Genomic DNA, 11579 nt, shown 5'->3' with positions numbered 1-11579 from the left:
CACATGCCTGCTTAGCTGGGGGACCAGCATCGAGCTCTAGAGAATGAGGTTCCAGCCCCTCCTGCAAGGCCCTGGTGTGACCTGAAGTTCTAAAGGGACAGAAGTAGCCGCACTGCCTTCCACCCACTGCTGACGAAGGCCAGGGAGCCACTCCTCCCTGACTCACCACCATCCGCCAATCTTCTGGCTGACCACGTTGAAGGCCACAGAACTAATAAACCGCACACAATAATACACACAAACAAACCCTACCACCACCGCCACCACCCATGACATGGCCCCGCAGAAAATACAGGAGTGTTCCCAGAAACCTCGTTGGTCCAGGCAAAATGACCTGGGTCACTGCGTCCTGCAGTGAGGCTGTTGAGACTGGAGGTGGTACCACCTCTCGGTACTACCCTGGGCAGAACCCTAAGAACCCTATCCTTCCACTGTTGTGCCCAGGCAGCCAAAGTCTGGGTGTTAAGCTCAAGTCACCTGTACTCAAAACCAAGACCCAGGTCTGGACATACAGCTCAGTTGGTAAACTGCTTGCCTAGCATGCACGAAGCCCTGGGTCCCGTGTCCACCACTGCATAAACCACATGCGGTGGTGCATGTCTGCAGCCCCAGAACTTGAAGGGTAGATGGAATTCCAGTTCTTGAAGCGTAGAGGCAAGAAGTCCAGGAATTCAACATCATCTTTGTATATAGCAGGCAAGTTTGAGGCCCATCTGGGCTCAAAAACGAAGTCTGGCCCTGTTCCCACCCTGTGGTGGGGTATTTGGTACCACACTGTCCTCCAGTGCTCTCTCTAGCAAGGGACTAGATAGCTGCCAGCCTTGCTGGGGTTCCAGTATGTGGCCGTAGGGAACACCAAGGAAGCAGGAAGGGTGGCAGCTGTAGACACTAAGGCACTGGGGGTTTGGGGCTAGCTGCAGAAGAGGAAGGTCTGTCCGGCAGCGAAACTGCAATACCACCCTTTAGAGTGCTACAAACGCTCACTCCGATCTCGGTGAGCAGGGAGACGGAACAGTCCCTTCCACCGACTGTCTGAACAACAGCCTGAGTTTGTCTGCTGCCACCAGTCCACAGCAGGAAATGCAGCAAGGACTGAAGTTAGACAGGGAGAGCCCTCCCAGACTCATTTTGTCCGCAGCGTTTGTGGGACGATACCCGGAGGATGTTTATCTAGACACTTCTAGGCCCATCCAAGAGCCAAGATGAAATGCAAGGGCATAACCAAAGAGGGGACCCAAAGGAGGAGGCAAGGTAAGCCATTAGCTCCCCACCTTTGGGGAAAATGTTAGGCAGGGGCTCTGCCCCCGCAACACACACCCCAAAGCTGAAATAGGAGCAGGCGAGCAGAGAGCTGGCAGCAATCTCGGGGGAGGGAGGGGACTGGATGATAAGGTTGTTAAGTGGTGTAGCGAGGGTTTGTGGGAAATGCAGAGGACCTTTCCTGATGGGGAAGATGAGAAGGACCCCCACCCTGGACATCCCTAGTCCCACTCCCAGTACCACAAGGCTGCCTTAGAGCACAACCTAGGGCTTCAGCTGGAAACAGCAGTGTGAGCCACAAGCTCAGAGACACTGTTAAAGACAGATGACCCCAGCCAGCCTGAGCTCAGTGTCGGGCTGGAAAGGCTGAGCAGGGTGTCAACAGTGGGGGGAAAGGGGCAGGAAGGACTACGACGTAGGGCTACTCTGGCCCACCTCACCCTGACACTCGTGCGGCTCTCACCTTATACCTAAGCCCACAGGACAGCCTTCTCAGGTGCTTCAGATGTGGCAGTCACCTAACCATGGAGCCTTTGGGGGCAGTCTCTGCAAACCCCATCCTGCAAGCTTCGCCCGCTGACACCCCAAGCCTCTAGAGGGTGCTGGAGAGCAGCGCTGAGCTTCTTGCCCCCTGGGCATGTACTGGTGGCTCTTTGCATAGGCCCCTGGGCCCTGGGAAGGCACGCCACGCAGGAAGCTGTCTATCCAGACTGGCCCTCTCGGGACAGAAAAGTATGAAGGGTCAGGGCTAAGACAGGAGATTCCTGGGGGGTCCATGGACCAGAGAGCTAGTCTGACTGTAGGGGGCCCCAAAGAGGGATGGACTTTTGCTAGGAAAAGACCATGTGAGTTAAAGCTTTCCCTATGGAAGGCTGACTTTGATGATCCTCCTGCATCAACCTCCCAAGTGCTAGAATTCTAGGAATGTTCCACCACAGTGTGCTAGGGAGCTTTTTTATTCTGTTTGTTTTGTTGCAGGGAGGAGATCAAGGCCCTCATCTACGGCAAGCGGCAAGAACTCTTCCACCAAGCCACCCTCCAGTTCTGTATCCTGTGAGTGGTCACAATTGTCATGGCAGCTACTGCCTTTAATTGCATCCCTACTGGGCAGAAGCAGTCTCTCGTGAGTTAGCATGTGTTGTGTGATGGGATTCCTAGGGAGACATGAACAAATGTCTATTCGCCCCAGGTAGGAAGCCGACAACAGACCAAAGTCCAGATACCACCAAAGTATAACTAGGGGAACCTATGAGATTTATTGGGGTTACCCACAGGAGTATGGGTGAGGGGTCACAGGAGCAGAAATGGTTCAAAGACAGCCGTATTGCCAGAGTCCACACCACCATATGAGGCTCATGAAGCTGGAACCCTGTGCTCACTGTGCAGTTCCCAGGTAGCTCAGCAGGTCTGGGCAGTGTCTCTTCCAAGTAGCTCACTTGGTCTAGCCTGTTTCCAGGCAACTCAGCTAGCTGGTCTGTCACTCAGGTAGCTGATATGGTCAGAGAATATTCTAGGCAGATTTGCTTGGCTAAGTGTGTTGCTTAGCAGCCCATGCTGCTTATATAAGCTTGGGGAGGGAGGAGCCTAATGTAGCTGGTCCGTTTCAGGGACTTCTGGAGACTATTGAGTTGTTTGCTTCCTGAATCTTTTTTTTAAATATTTATTTATTTATTTATTATGTATACAATATTCTGTCTGTGTGTATGCCTGCGGGCCAGAAGAGGGCACCAGACCCCATTACAGATGGTTGTGAGCCACCATGTGGTTGCTGGGAATTGAACTCAGGACCTTTGGAAAAGCAGGCAATGCTCTTAACCTCTGAGCCATCTCTCCAGCCCCTGCTTCCTGAATCTTAACAAGCTGCCCTGCCGGAGAGAAAGTTTTGCCTCTTTTTAGAACACTCTAAGGCTTAACTAGGGAACTGTCAAATTAGAGGAAGTAACTACGTAACATCCTGATAACCCTGGAAAGTAGGAGACAGCTGGAAGCCAAAGGCTAAGGCAGAGAAAGCAGCTTGTCTAAGGTCAAAGAAGCACCAGTACACACAGTTCTTTCTGACTCCAAAGGTGACATACTTAGCCACCGTGGCTCTGATAAAGAACAAATTATTGGGCTGCAGCTCGGCACTTGCCCAGCTGGTGTGAACTCCTAGGTTGGGTCCTCAGTACTTCAAGCAACCAACAAACCAGACATTCTTTTCTGTGACGCCAGAACTCTGGGCGGATGTTTTCAGGGTTTCCAGATGAAGTGCACAGGGCGTCAAACCCCATCACACACTGTCTAGAGTGTGGCCAGAGTTTTAGTCACCCAGGACCAGAAAATGTCACCCAAGTGGTCTTCCCTTATCGGGGGTCACAACATCTTCTAACAAACGGTTGGAAATAGTCCAAGTTGGGGGGGGATATTCCAGGAGCTAGAAAGACAGGAAAATAGATCTTTCAGAAGATCCTGGTTCAGTTCCTATTACCCACTTGGTGGCTCACAACTGTCCGTACCTACAGTTCTGGGAGAACAAACACCCCCTTCGTGCTTCCTTGGGCATCAGGCATACATGTGATGCACAGCTACACAGGCAGACAAAATACCCATACACATACAAGTAAATCTTTTTTATAACATTCCCTCCTGCCAGCAGTGGTGGCACACGCCTTTAATCCCAGCCCTCGGGAGGCAGAGGCAGGTGGATCTCTGTGAGTTCGAGGCTATCCTGGTCTATAAGAGCTAGTTCCAAGACAGGTTCCAAAGCAACAGAGAAACCCTGTCTCAAAAAATAAAACAACAAAAAACAAAAGCAAAACCAAAACAAAAAAAATCCCTCCTCTAGTTATCATAAAAAATCAATTATGTTCCTATTGATACTATCTACAGCTTAAGTGTTCCTTTGTTTGTTGACAAGTTAACAACTTTTAGGTCACTAAATGGACATTGGTCAGCTAGCAATATTTAAGCAGTAACTCTTGCCCCCAAGGGTTCATTCTCAGACTCCAGTGGATGTCTGAGATCCAGCAGATGCAAGGAACTTCCTATTTGTAAAAGCCTATAATCAAGCTTCGTTTAGAAATTAGACTGAGTGTGCTAGGGAGATAGCCCAGTGGGCAATGAAGTTGCTAAGCTAGAGTTAGAACCTCAAAACCCATATAAAAAATTGAGTGTCAGGGGCTGGGGAGATGGCTCAGCAGTTAAGAGCACTGGCTGCTCTTCCAGAGGACCCACATGGTTGCTCACAACTGTCTGTAACTCCAGTTCTAGATGATCCAACATCCTCACATGAAAATACATGCAGGCAAAACCTCAATGAGCATGAGAAACCAAAAATGTGTGCCTGAAATCCCAATGACAGCAAGGTGAAGACAGGAGTACCCCTGAGACTGAGTGACCAATGGGAATACCTGTCTCAAAAAACAAGCTTGGAACTAAGGGGATGTTTCAGAGCTCAGATCTTCCCAGAACACATTTAAAACTCCCAGCACAATGGCAGGTGGGGGAGAGGTGCAGACACAAACAGATCCCTGAAGTCCATTGGCCAGACAGCCTCGCTGAATTAATGAGATTCAGTGAGAGACCCTGTCTCCAAGTATAAAACAGGAGAGATGTCAAGAAAGACAATCAGCCTACTTCTGACTACCACATCACACCTATGCACACCTGGATATACAAGACACACATATCACACACCACATACATACCACACACACACACAGACACTGCACACACATTACATATACAACACACACACATTGCACATACCACACATAATACACACACACACACACACACACACACAAATGCTTAAAATTGGTGCTTTCAAAACACACGCACAAATGGACTTGGTGGTGTACGCCTTTAATTCAGCACAAGGGAGGCAGAGGCAGGCAGATCTCTGTGAGTTCAAGGCCAGCCTGGTGTACAAAGCAAGTTTCAAGACAGCCAGGGCTATTACACAGAGAAACCCTGACACACACACACACACACACACACAAAGAAAGTGATCATCAACTTCTGAAAGACAATACCCAAAGCTGATCTCTGACCTCTACACATACATGCACACACATATGCATGCAAAGCCACATACATAGATGTATGCACACACAAAGAAATCAGAGTATGAAATTACCAACAGCTAACAATGCAATGGAATGCTTACGTGTCAGTATGGAATGAAAGCTGTGCCTGTCCCCACCCTCCTGTGCGGTAGTCGTCCCTCTGGCCGTGGCCTTGCGAAGTGAGGACACAGTGCCTAGGTGATGGGATGGAGTCCATCAGATGGCATGGATACTCTGACGTGGCGCTAGGCCACTGCTGGCCTTGCACCAAAGGAGGGTCTTTGAGCCACGATGATGGTTAACTGAAAGTGAGGTCTAGGCTCTCAGCTAATTGGGGACAGTAGCATATGGAGTGATGATGGGGAATATTATTTTGAGGTGTGTGGCTTTTGTTTATGCTGCATTTGTTTAACTCTGTGATTCCTTGCCTGTCTAAAACGACTGATGGTCTAATAAAGAGCCGAACGGCCAATAGCGAGGCAGGAGCAAGGACAGGCGGGGCTGGCGGGCAGAGAGGATAGAAGGAGAAACAAGGAAAAGGAAGCAAGAAGAGACTAAGAGGGGAAAAGGACATGAGGGAACACCCAGCCAGGCACCCGGCCAGCCATGAAGTAAGAAGGAAAGTTAGACATACAGAAGTGAGAAAAGGAAAAAGCCCAGGGTCAAAGGTAGATGGGCAAAAAAAAAAAAAAAAGGTGGCAAGAAACAAGCCAAGCTAAGGCCAGGAGATTATAATAAAGAACAAGACTCCATGTGTTTTATTTTGGAGCTGGGTGCTGCCCCCCCAAAAAAAGCCAAAAGAAAATCATCAGAGTAACTCCCCCCCCCCCCACTGGCTGATACTCATGGGTGCCCCGTTCCCCATATTCTCCATTCACCTTTGTCCCGGTCTGGTCTCTGTGTTAGAATGTATTGGTCGAAACACTGTGCTCCTCCTTCAGTGGCTCGTGTACTTATGGGCCCACCAGTGTGGGTGGCTCACGACTGTAATAGCAACACTTGGGAAGACTGAGGCAGAAAGCAACACTTGGGAAGACTGAGGACCAGAAATTCAAGACCAGCACGGGCTCCATAGAATGCAGCCAGCTACACAAGATCCTGATTCATAAAGACTGAGGGCTCCACACGGCGTGGTCTTAAAGCACGTGACTGTGGTGACGTGAGTCCAATTCCTGAGGTCCACGTGGGCGAGAGGAGAAGACCAACCCCGAAAGTCGTCTACTGGGCCCGGGATGTACGCACTGTGACAAGCATCCCCCCCACACAAAATAAATAAAAATGTAATGAAAAAATAATAAATAAATATAAAATAAAGTGCATGCTGGCGTAATGTGGGCATTGTGCATGCTTGGGCTGTAGACAGTAACACGTCAGCTAGTCGTGGGCCTACACAGCGTCTTTTTCCTCTCGACTCTTAGGACCCAGGTCTGGAACTCGCTGTTCTCCCTCAGCTCTCCCACCCCCACCCCTGGGCTGGGACCACAGGTGTATACCATAGCCAGGTTCAGCTTCATCATTCTGAGAGTGAAGGCCCCCTTCACTCTCAAAACAAACACAGGCAAAATCAATCAATCTCACAGGCGAAGTTACCAACAGTGCCTAGGCCAAAGAAATCAACTTGGCTGAAAACATTTTTTTTTTTTTATCTTCTTATTGTGATTTGACCTCAGACTTAGTCTACACCAAACAAGGAAATCCATCTCACAATTTGGTGCCACACCTTGTTTAAGACCAAAAAAAAAAAAAAAAAAAAAAAGTTCTATTATTACCTACCCCGTTTGCTCAGTCTCCCCAGTCACATGACTTGGCACTAGATAACTTTTGGTTATTTCCACATCCTGTTGAGTTCCCAGGGCTGACAAAGCCTTGGTTGGTATCATGCAGGACTGGTAATTGGTTTTTGTTTCTGGTTCTTTAGGAGTTTTTCGAGAAGGGTTTCATGTAGCCAAGGCTGGCCTAAAAATATGTGCAGGGTGTGTGTGTGTGTGTGTGTGTGTGTGTGTATGCCTGTGCCATTGCACACTTGTGGAGGTCAGAGTGACGGAAGTCGGGCCATCTTCAGCATGAATGTTTCCCACTGAGCCGTCTCACCAGCCTAGGACTCTTTCAGAGTTCTGCTCGTTTGTTTGAGACAGGATTTCATTATGTAGCCCTTGCTGGCCAGGAATTAGTTATATAGATTATGTTAGCCTCGAACTCACAGAGATCCTCTTGCCTCTGCGTCCCTCCTGCTGGGATTAAAGGCGTGCACCAGCACACCTAGCTAAGATTCTGAAGGTGACCCATTTGCTCATTTGTTTGCTCATTGATTCCTAAACACAGTGAGCGTGTGCCTACCAGCACCTGTGCTGGGGATGGCACTCTCCCCAGTGATGCAAGCCCAGAGCATAGCTGTTTTTAGTTTTCAGCACAATTATGTTGAGCTGGTAATAGTCAAATTCTCTAATAATAGTGAAGACTTCCAGGAAAACATAGCAGTTTGAACACCTGCATCAGCTTCTGTTTCATCCTGAAACCATGCTAAAGCAAAGCTGGAGGCTTTCTCAACCCTGCTTTCATTTGGTTTTGGTTTGTAGGTAAGAGGGGAGGGGCATGCTCAGAGCATGGAACTGGCAGTGGGGAATTCACAACCTACAGCCTAGACTCCTGCAGGCCAGAAGCTGGCAATCCCAGCCCCTTCGGGAAGCAAGAGTGAAGGGAATAAATAGTGCACAGAGTCATGTAACTTTTCCTACTCATTCATGCATTCATTCATTCATTCATTTTTTTATGTGTATGTGTGGTGTGTGTATGTGAGTGTGTGTGCATACTTGCAAACGCTCAAAAGATAAGGTCTGACTATGTACCCCTGGGTGGCCTGAAACTCACAATGTAGACCAGACTGGCCTCAAACTCATAGAGATCCACCAGTCTCTGCCTCTGGAGTGCTAGGATTAAAGGTGCCACCATGCCTAGCCTTTTTCTCCTCCTCTTCTTCCTCCTCCTCCTCCTCTTCCTCCTCTTCCTCCTCTTCTTGTGGCTGGAGAGACTGACTGCTCTGTGTTTAAGAGCCTTTGCAGAGGACCTAAGATTTCAGTTCCTAGTGCCCACACTGGACAGCTTGAAACCACCTATAACTCCATCTTCTTGGATCTGACATCCCTTGGCCTCGGAAGACTGCACTCCAGTACATATACCCTGGAAGAAACACATGCATACACATAATCAAAAATAAAAATAAGAAACATCTTTTAAAGAGTGTCTAAAAGCCAGGTAGTAGTGGCACATGCCTTTAATTCCAGCACTCAGGTGGCAGAGGCAGGTGGATCTCTGTGAGTTCGAGGCCACTCTGGTCTACAAGAGCTAGTTCTAGGACAGACTCCAAAGCTATAGAAAAACCCTGTCTCAAAAAAACAAAGTGGGGAAAAAAGAATGTCTAAATGACTGAGGAGAGTAGTGAGGTAATGAGGGGTCAAATACATCAAGTCTTTTGGTGGAAGCGTACGCGTTTAATCCCAGCCCTTGGGAAGAGGCAGGCGAATCTCTGCGAGTTCGAGGCCAGCCTTGTCTACAGAACTAGTTCCAGAACAGCTAAGGCTACACACACACACACACACACACACACACACACAAAACCCTGTCTCAAAAAAACAAAACAAGTCTTGAAAGGCCACTGTGAAATTCAATATTTAGTTCTAAGTGTGGCAGGTAGAATTCTAAGACAGTCCCACAAAATCTGCCCCTAGCAGCAACCCATTTTATAATCTCAGGACTATCATCTTTATCAGTTTTCTCCTGAGGTGAGCTTGCTTTACGTGGTCCAACTGAATAACAATGTGAGCCAGGCATGTGGTGTGTGCCTTTATCTCCAGCACTCTAGAGACACACAAGCCCATCTCTGAGTTCAAGGACTACCTGCTTTCTAGATGGGCTAGGGTTACACCGTGAGACCTGGGAGAGGGAGTCTGCCTTGGAAGGTCATTGCTGTTGCTGCTTAAAGGAGAGGAAGCTAGAAGTGGGGATTCCGATGGTACAGATGCCACTGCTCTGTTGACTTCTAGATGGAGGGGCATGTGGCGGAGATGGAGATGGCTTCTAGGTGCAGCAGGCCGCTCTGGCTGGCAGCCAGTAGGCAAACAGCCCCAGCCTGCAAAGAGCTGTACCCACCCAGAGGAATGAGCTTAAAGGTGAGGCTGTAGACATGCCTACCACTAACCAGGCCTGGAGTTTGACCCCCCGAGCAGGTGGGAGGAAGGGAAGCTCAGAAGTGGGTTTCCCCTCTGAACCGCCAGACAAAAAGTCTGTCCAGTCCAAACCTTGATGTCAACCTTGTGAGACCCTGACGGGAAAGCCCAGTTGCAGGATGCCAGACTTCTGGCCCATAGGACTGTTACATGAACCGAGATTGGGCTCATCTGTTTCACAGCAGAAACTAACAGACAGATAAGCCGCAGGCCCCTGTAATTTTTTAAAGATTTTTAGTTTTATTTATGTGTATACAATGCATCGCTGTCACATGTGTATGGGTACCCAAGGAGGTCCCCAGGGACAGGCGTCACTGGCAACTGTGAGCCATCTGCTGAGGGAGCTGGGAACTGAACTCTGGCCCTGTAAAAGGGAGTAAAGACCCCTCCAACCCCCAAGAAGTCTCTTTGGCACTCTTACAACTTGTAAAAGTGACTTTTGTTAGGCCAGGCAGCAATGTTGCACACCTTCGATCCCAGCACTCGGGAGGCAGAGGCAGGTGGATCTCTGCCAGCCTGGTCTACAGAGTGAGTTCCAGGACAGCCAAGGCCACAGAGAAACCCTGTCTAAAAACAACAACAACAACAAAAGTGAGTTTTGTTTGAATGTTCTCCCACATCGCTGAAAAGTTTCCAGAATGGTCTATGTGTCTACAACAGCCCAAAGTTTTTGACCAAAGGCAAGTTATTTGGAAAAATTGCCCAACCTCTGAAGACCATGAAAGAATGCTGATATTTGAGTAAGTTCTTTAAACAAAACTCAAATCTCTTGTGAGGTGTGGCAGCATTGTCTTGTAATCCAGAACTCAGAAGGCCAACGTGAGATCCTGTAGGAAGAAAGAGGGCTGGGGAGGCCTCACTGGTTCAGAGCACCTACTGCTCTTTCAGGCCAGGGCTTGGTTTCCACACCCACATGGTGGCTCACAACCATCTGTAACCCCAGTTCCAGCAGCTCTGATGCCCTCTTCTGGCCTTCATGGGCACTACACACATGGTGCACACAATATACTCAGGCATGCGTGCACGCGCACACACAGATATAGTAAATATTTTTCAAAAGGAAAAAAGATAGGATGAGGAGAGGAGGGATAAGAGGAAGAAGAAAGGAAGGGAGGGAGGGAAGGGAGAGAAGGAGGGAGGGAGGAAGGAAGGAAAGGAGAAAGAGATTGATTGGATGGATTCTCTGGCTAACTTGGTCTTTCTATGTAGCTCAAGATGGCCTTGAATTCTCTATGTAATCCTTGGACTTAACATCTTCCTGCCTCAACCTTCTGCACGCAGCAGAACTCACCTCCTGCCACAACCACAGCTCCGCCAGGCTTCCATCTCTGCTGTCACCATCTCCCAAGTCCCTGAGCTAACTAACTTGGTCTTCAGTTTTTCCCTCTCCCATCACTCACATAGGCAGCAGATCCCATTGGTGGTGCAACCCACGCACAAACACTCAGAGGCAAGACACTGATGTTGGCTGTCTTCCTCTATCATTTCCCCCAGCCCAAAGCACACCATTTCTGCTAAACTGACTGCCCAGGAAGCTCTCCGTGTCCACTTGCATGTGTGTGCATGCACATACACTGCCCCAGTGCTGCATTTACGAACACACGCCTCTACACCCTGCTTTGTGTGGGTACTAGGCATCCAAGCTCATGCACACACTCACCAAGCTCTTAACCCACTGAACCACCATGCCCCCAACCCAGTCACTGACTGCTTTTGAGACAGACCTTCCCACTGTGGCTTAGACTAGCCTGGAATCCATTGCGTCGTAGCCCGAGTTAGGCTGGAACTCACAACAGTCCTCCTGTTTAGTGTCCCTAGTGCTGGCATGACAAGTGTGAGCTATGACAGCTTGCTGCCTTTTGTCATTGTTAGGGCACAGTCCTCAATACCAGTGCCAAAGGGAAGGTCAGAGCACCCACAGGGGTTTGATGGCAGGGAAGGGGGAGGGGAGGTTGCTTCCAGATTCCGGTCCCCTTGCTCAGTTTGTACCGTACTCCCCACTGAAGTCCCAGGAGGGAACCCACTCACATCCCTCTGTCCCTCCAAACTG

The 11579-nt window shown here is 49.1% G+C and overlaps 1 long non-coding RNA gene across 1 annotated transcript; it reads left to right on the top strand.

The window, feature by feature from the left end:
• Window positions 1-950: 950 nt before the first annotated feature.
• Window positions 951-6636, top strand: LOC146890701 (uncharacterized). The gene is made up of 3 exons (XR_014998432.2): window positions 951-1251; window positions 2239-2313; window positions 6248-6636. It is a non-coding gene; the product is annotated as an uncharacterized LOC146890701 (long non-coding RNA).
• The last annotated feature ends 4943 nt before the right edge of the window (window positions 6637-11579 follow it).

The sequence above is a fragment of the Myodes glareolus genome, chromosome 18, assembly GCF_982192425.1.
Source record: "Myodes glareolus chromosome 18, mMyoGla1.1, whole genome shotgun sequence".
Classification (NCBI taxonomy): Eukaryota; Metazoa; Chordata; class Mammalia; order Rodentia; family Cricetidae; genus Myodes; species Myodes glareolus.
Note: the sequence above shows the minus strand (reverse complement) of the source record. Positions and strands in the feature narration are given on the sequence as shown.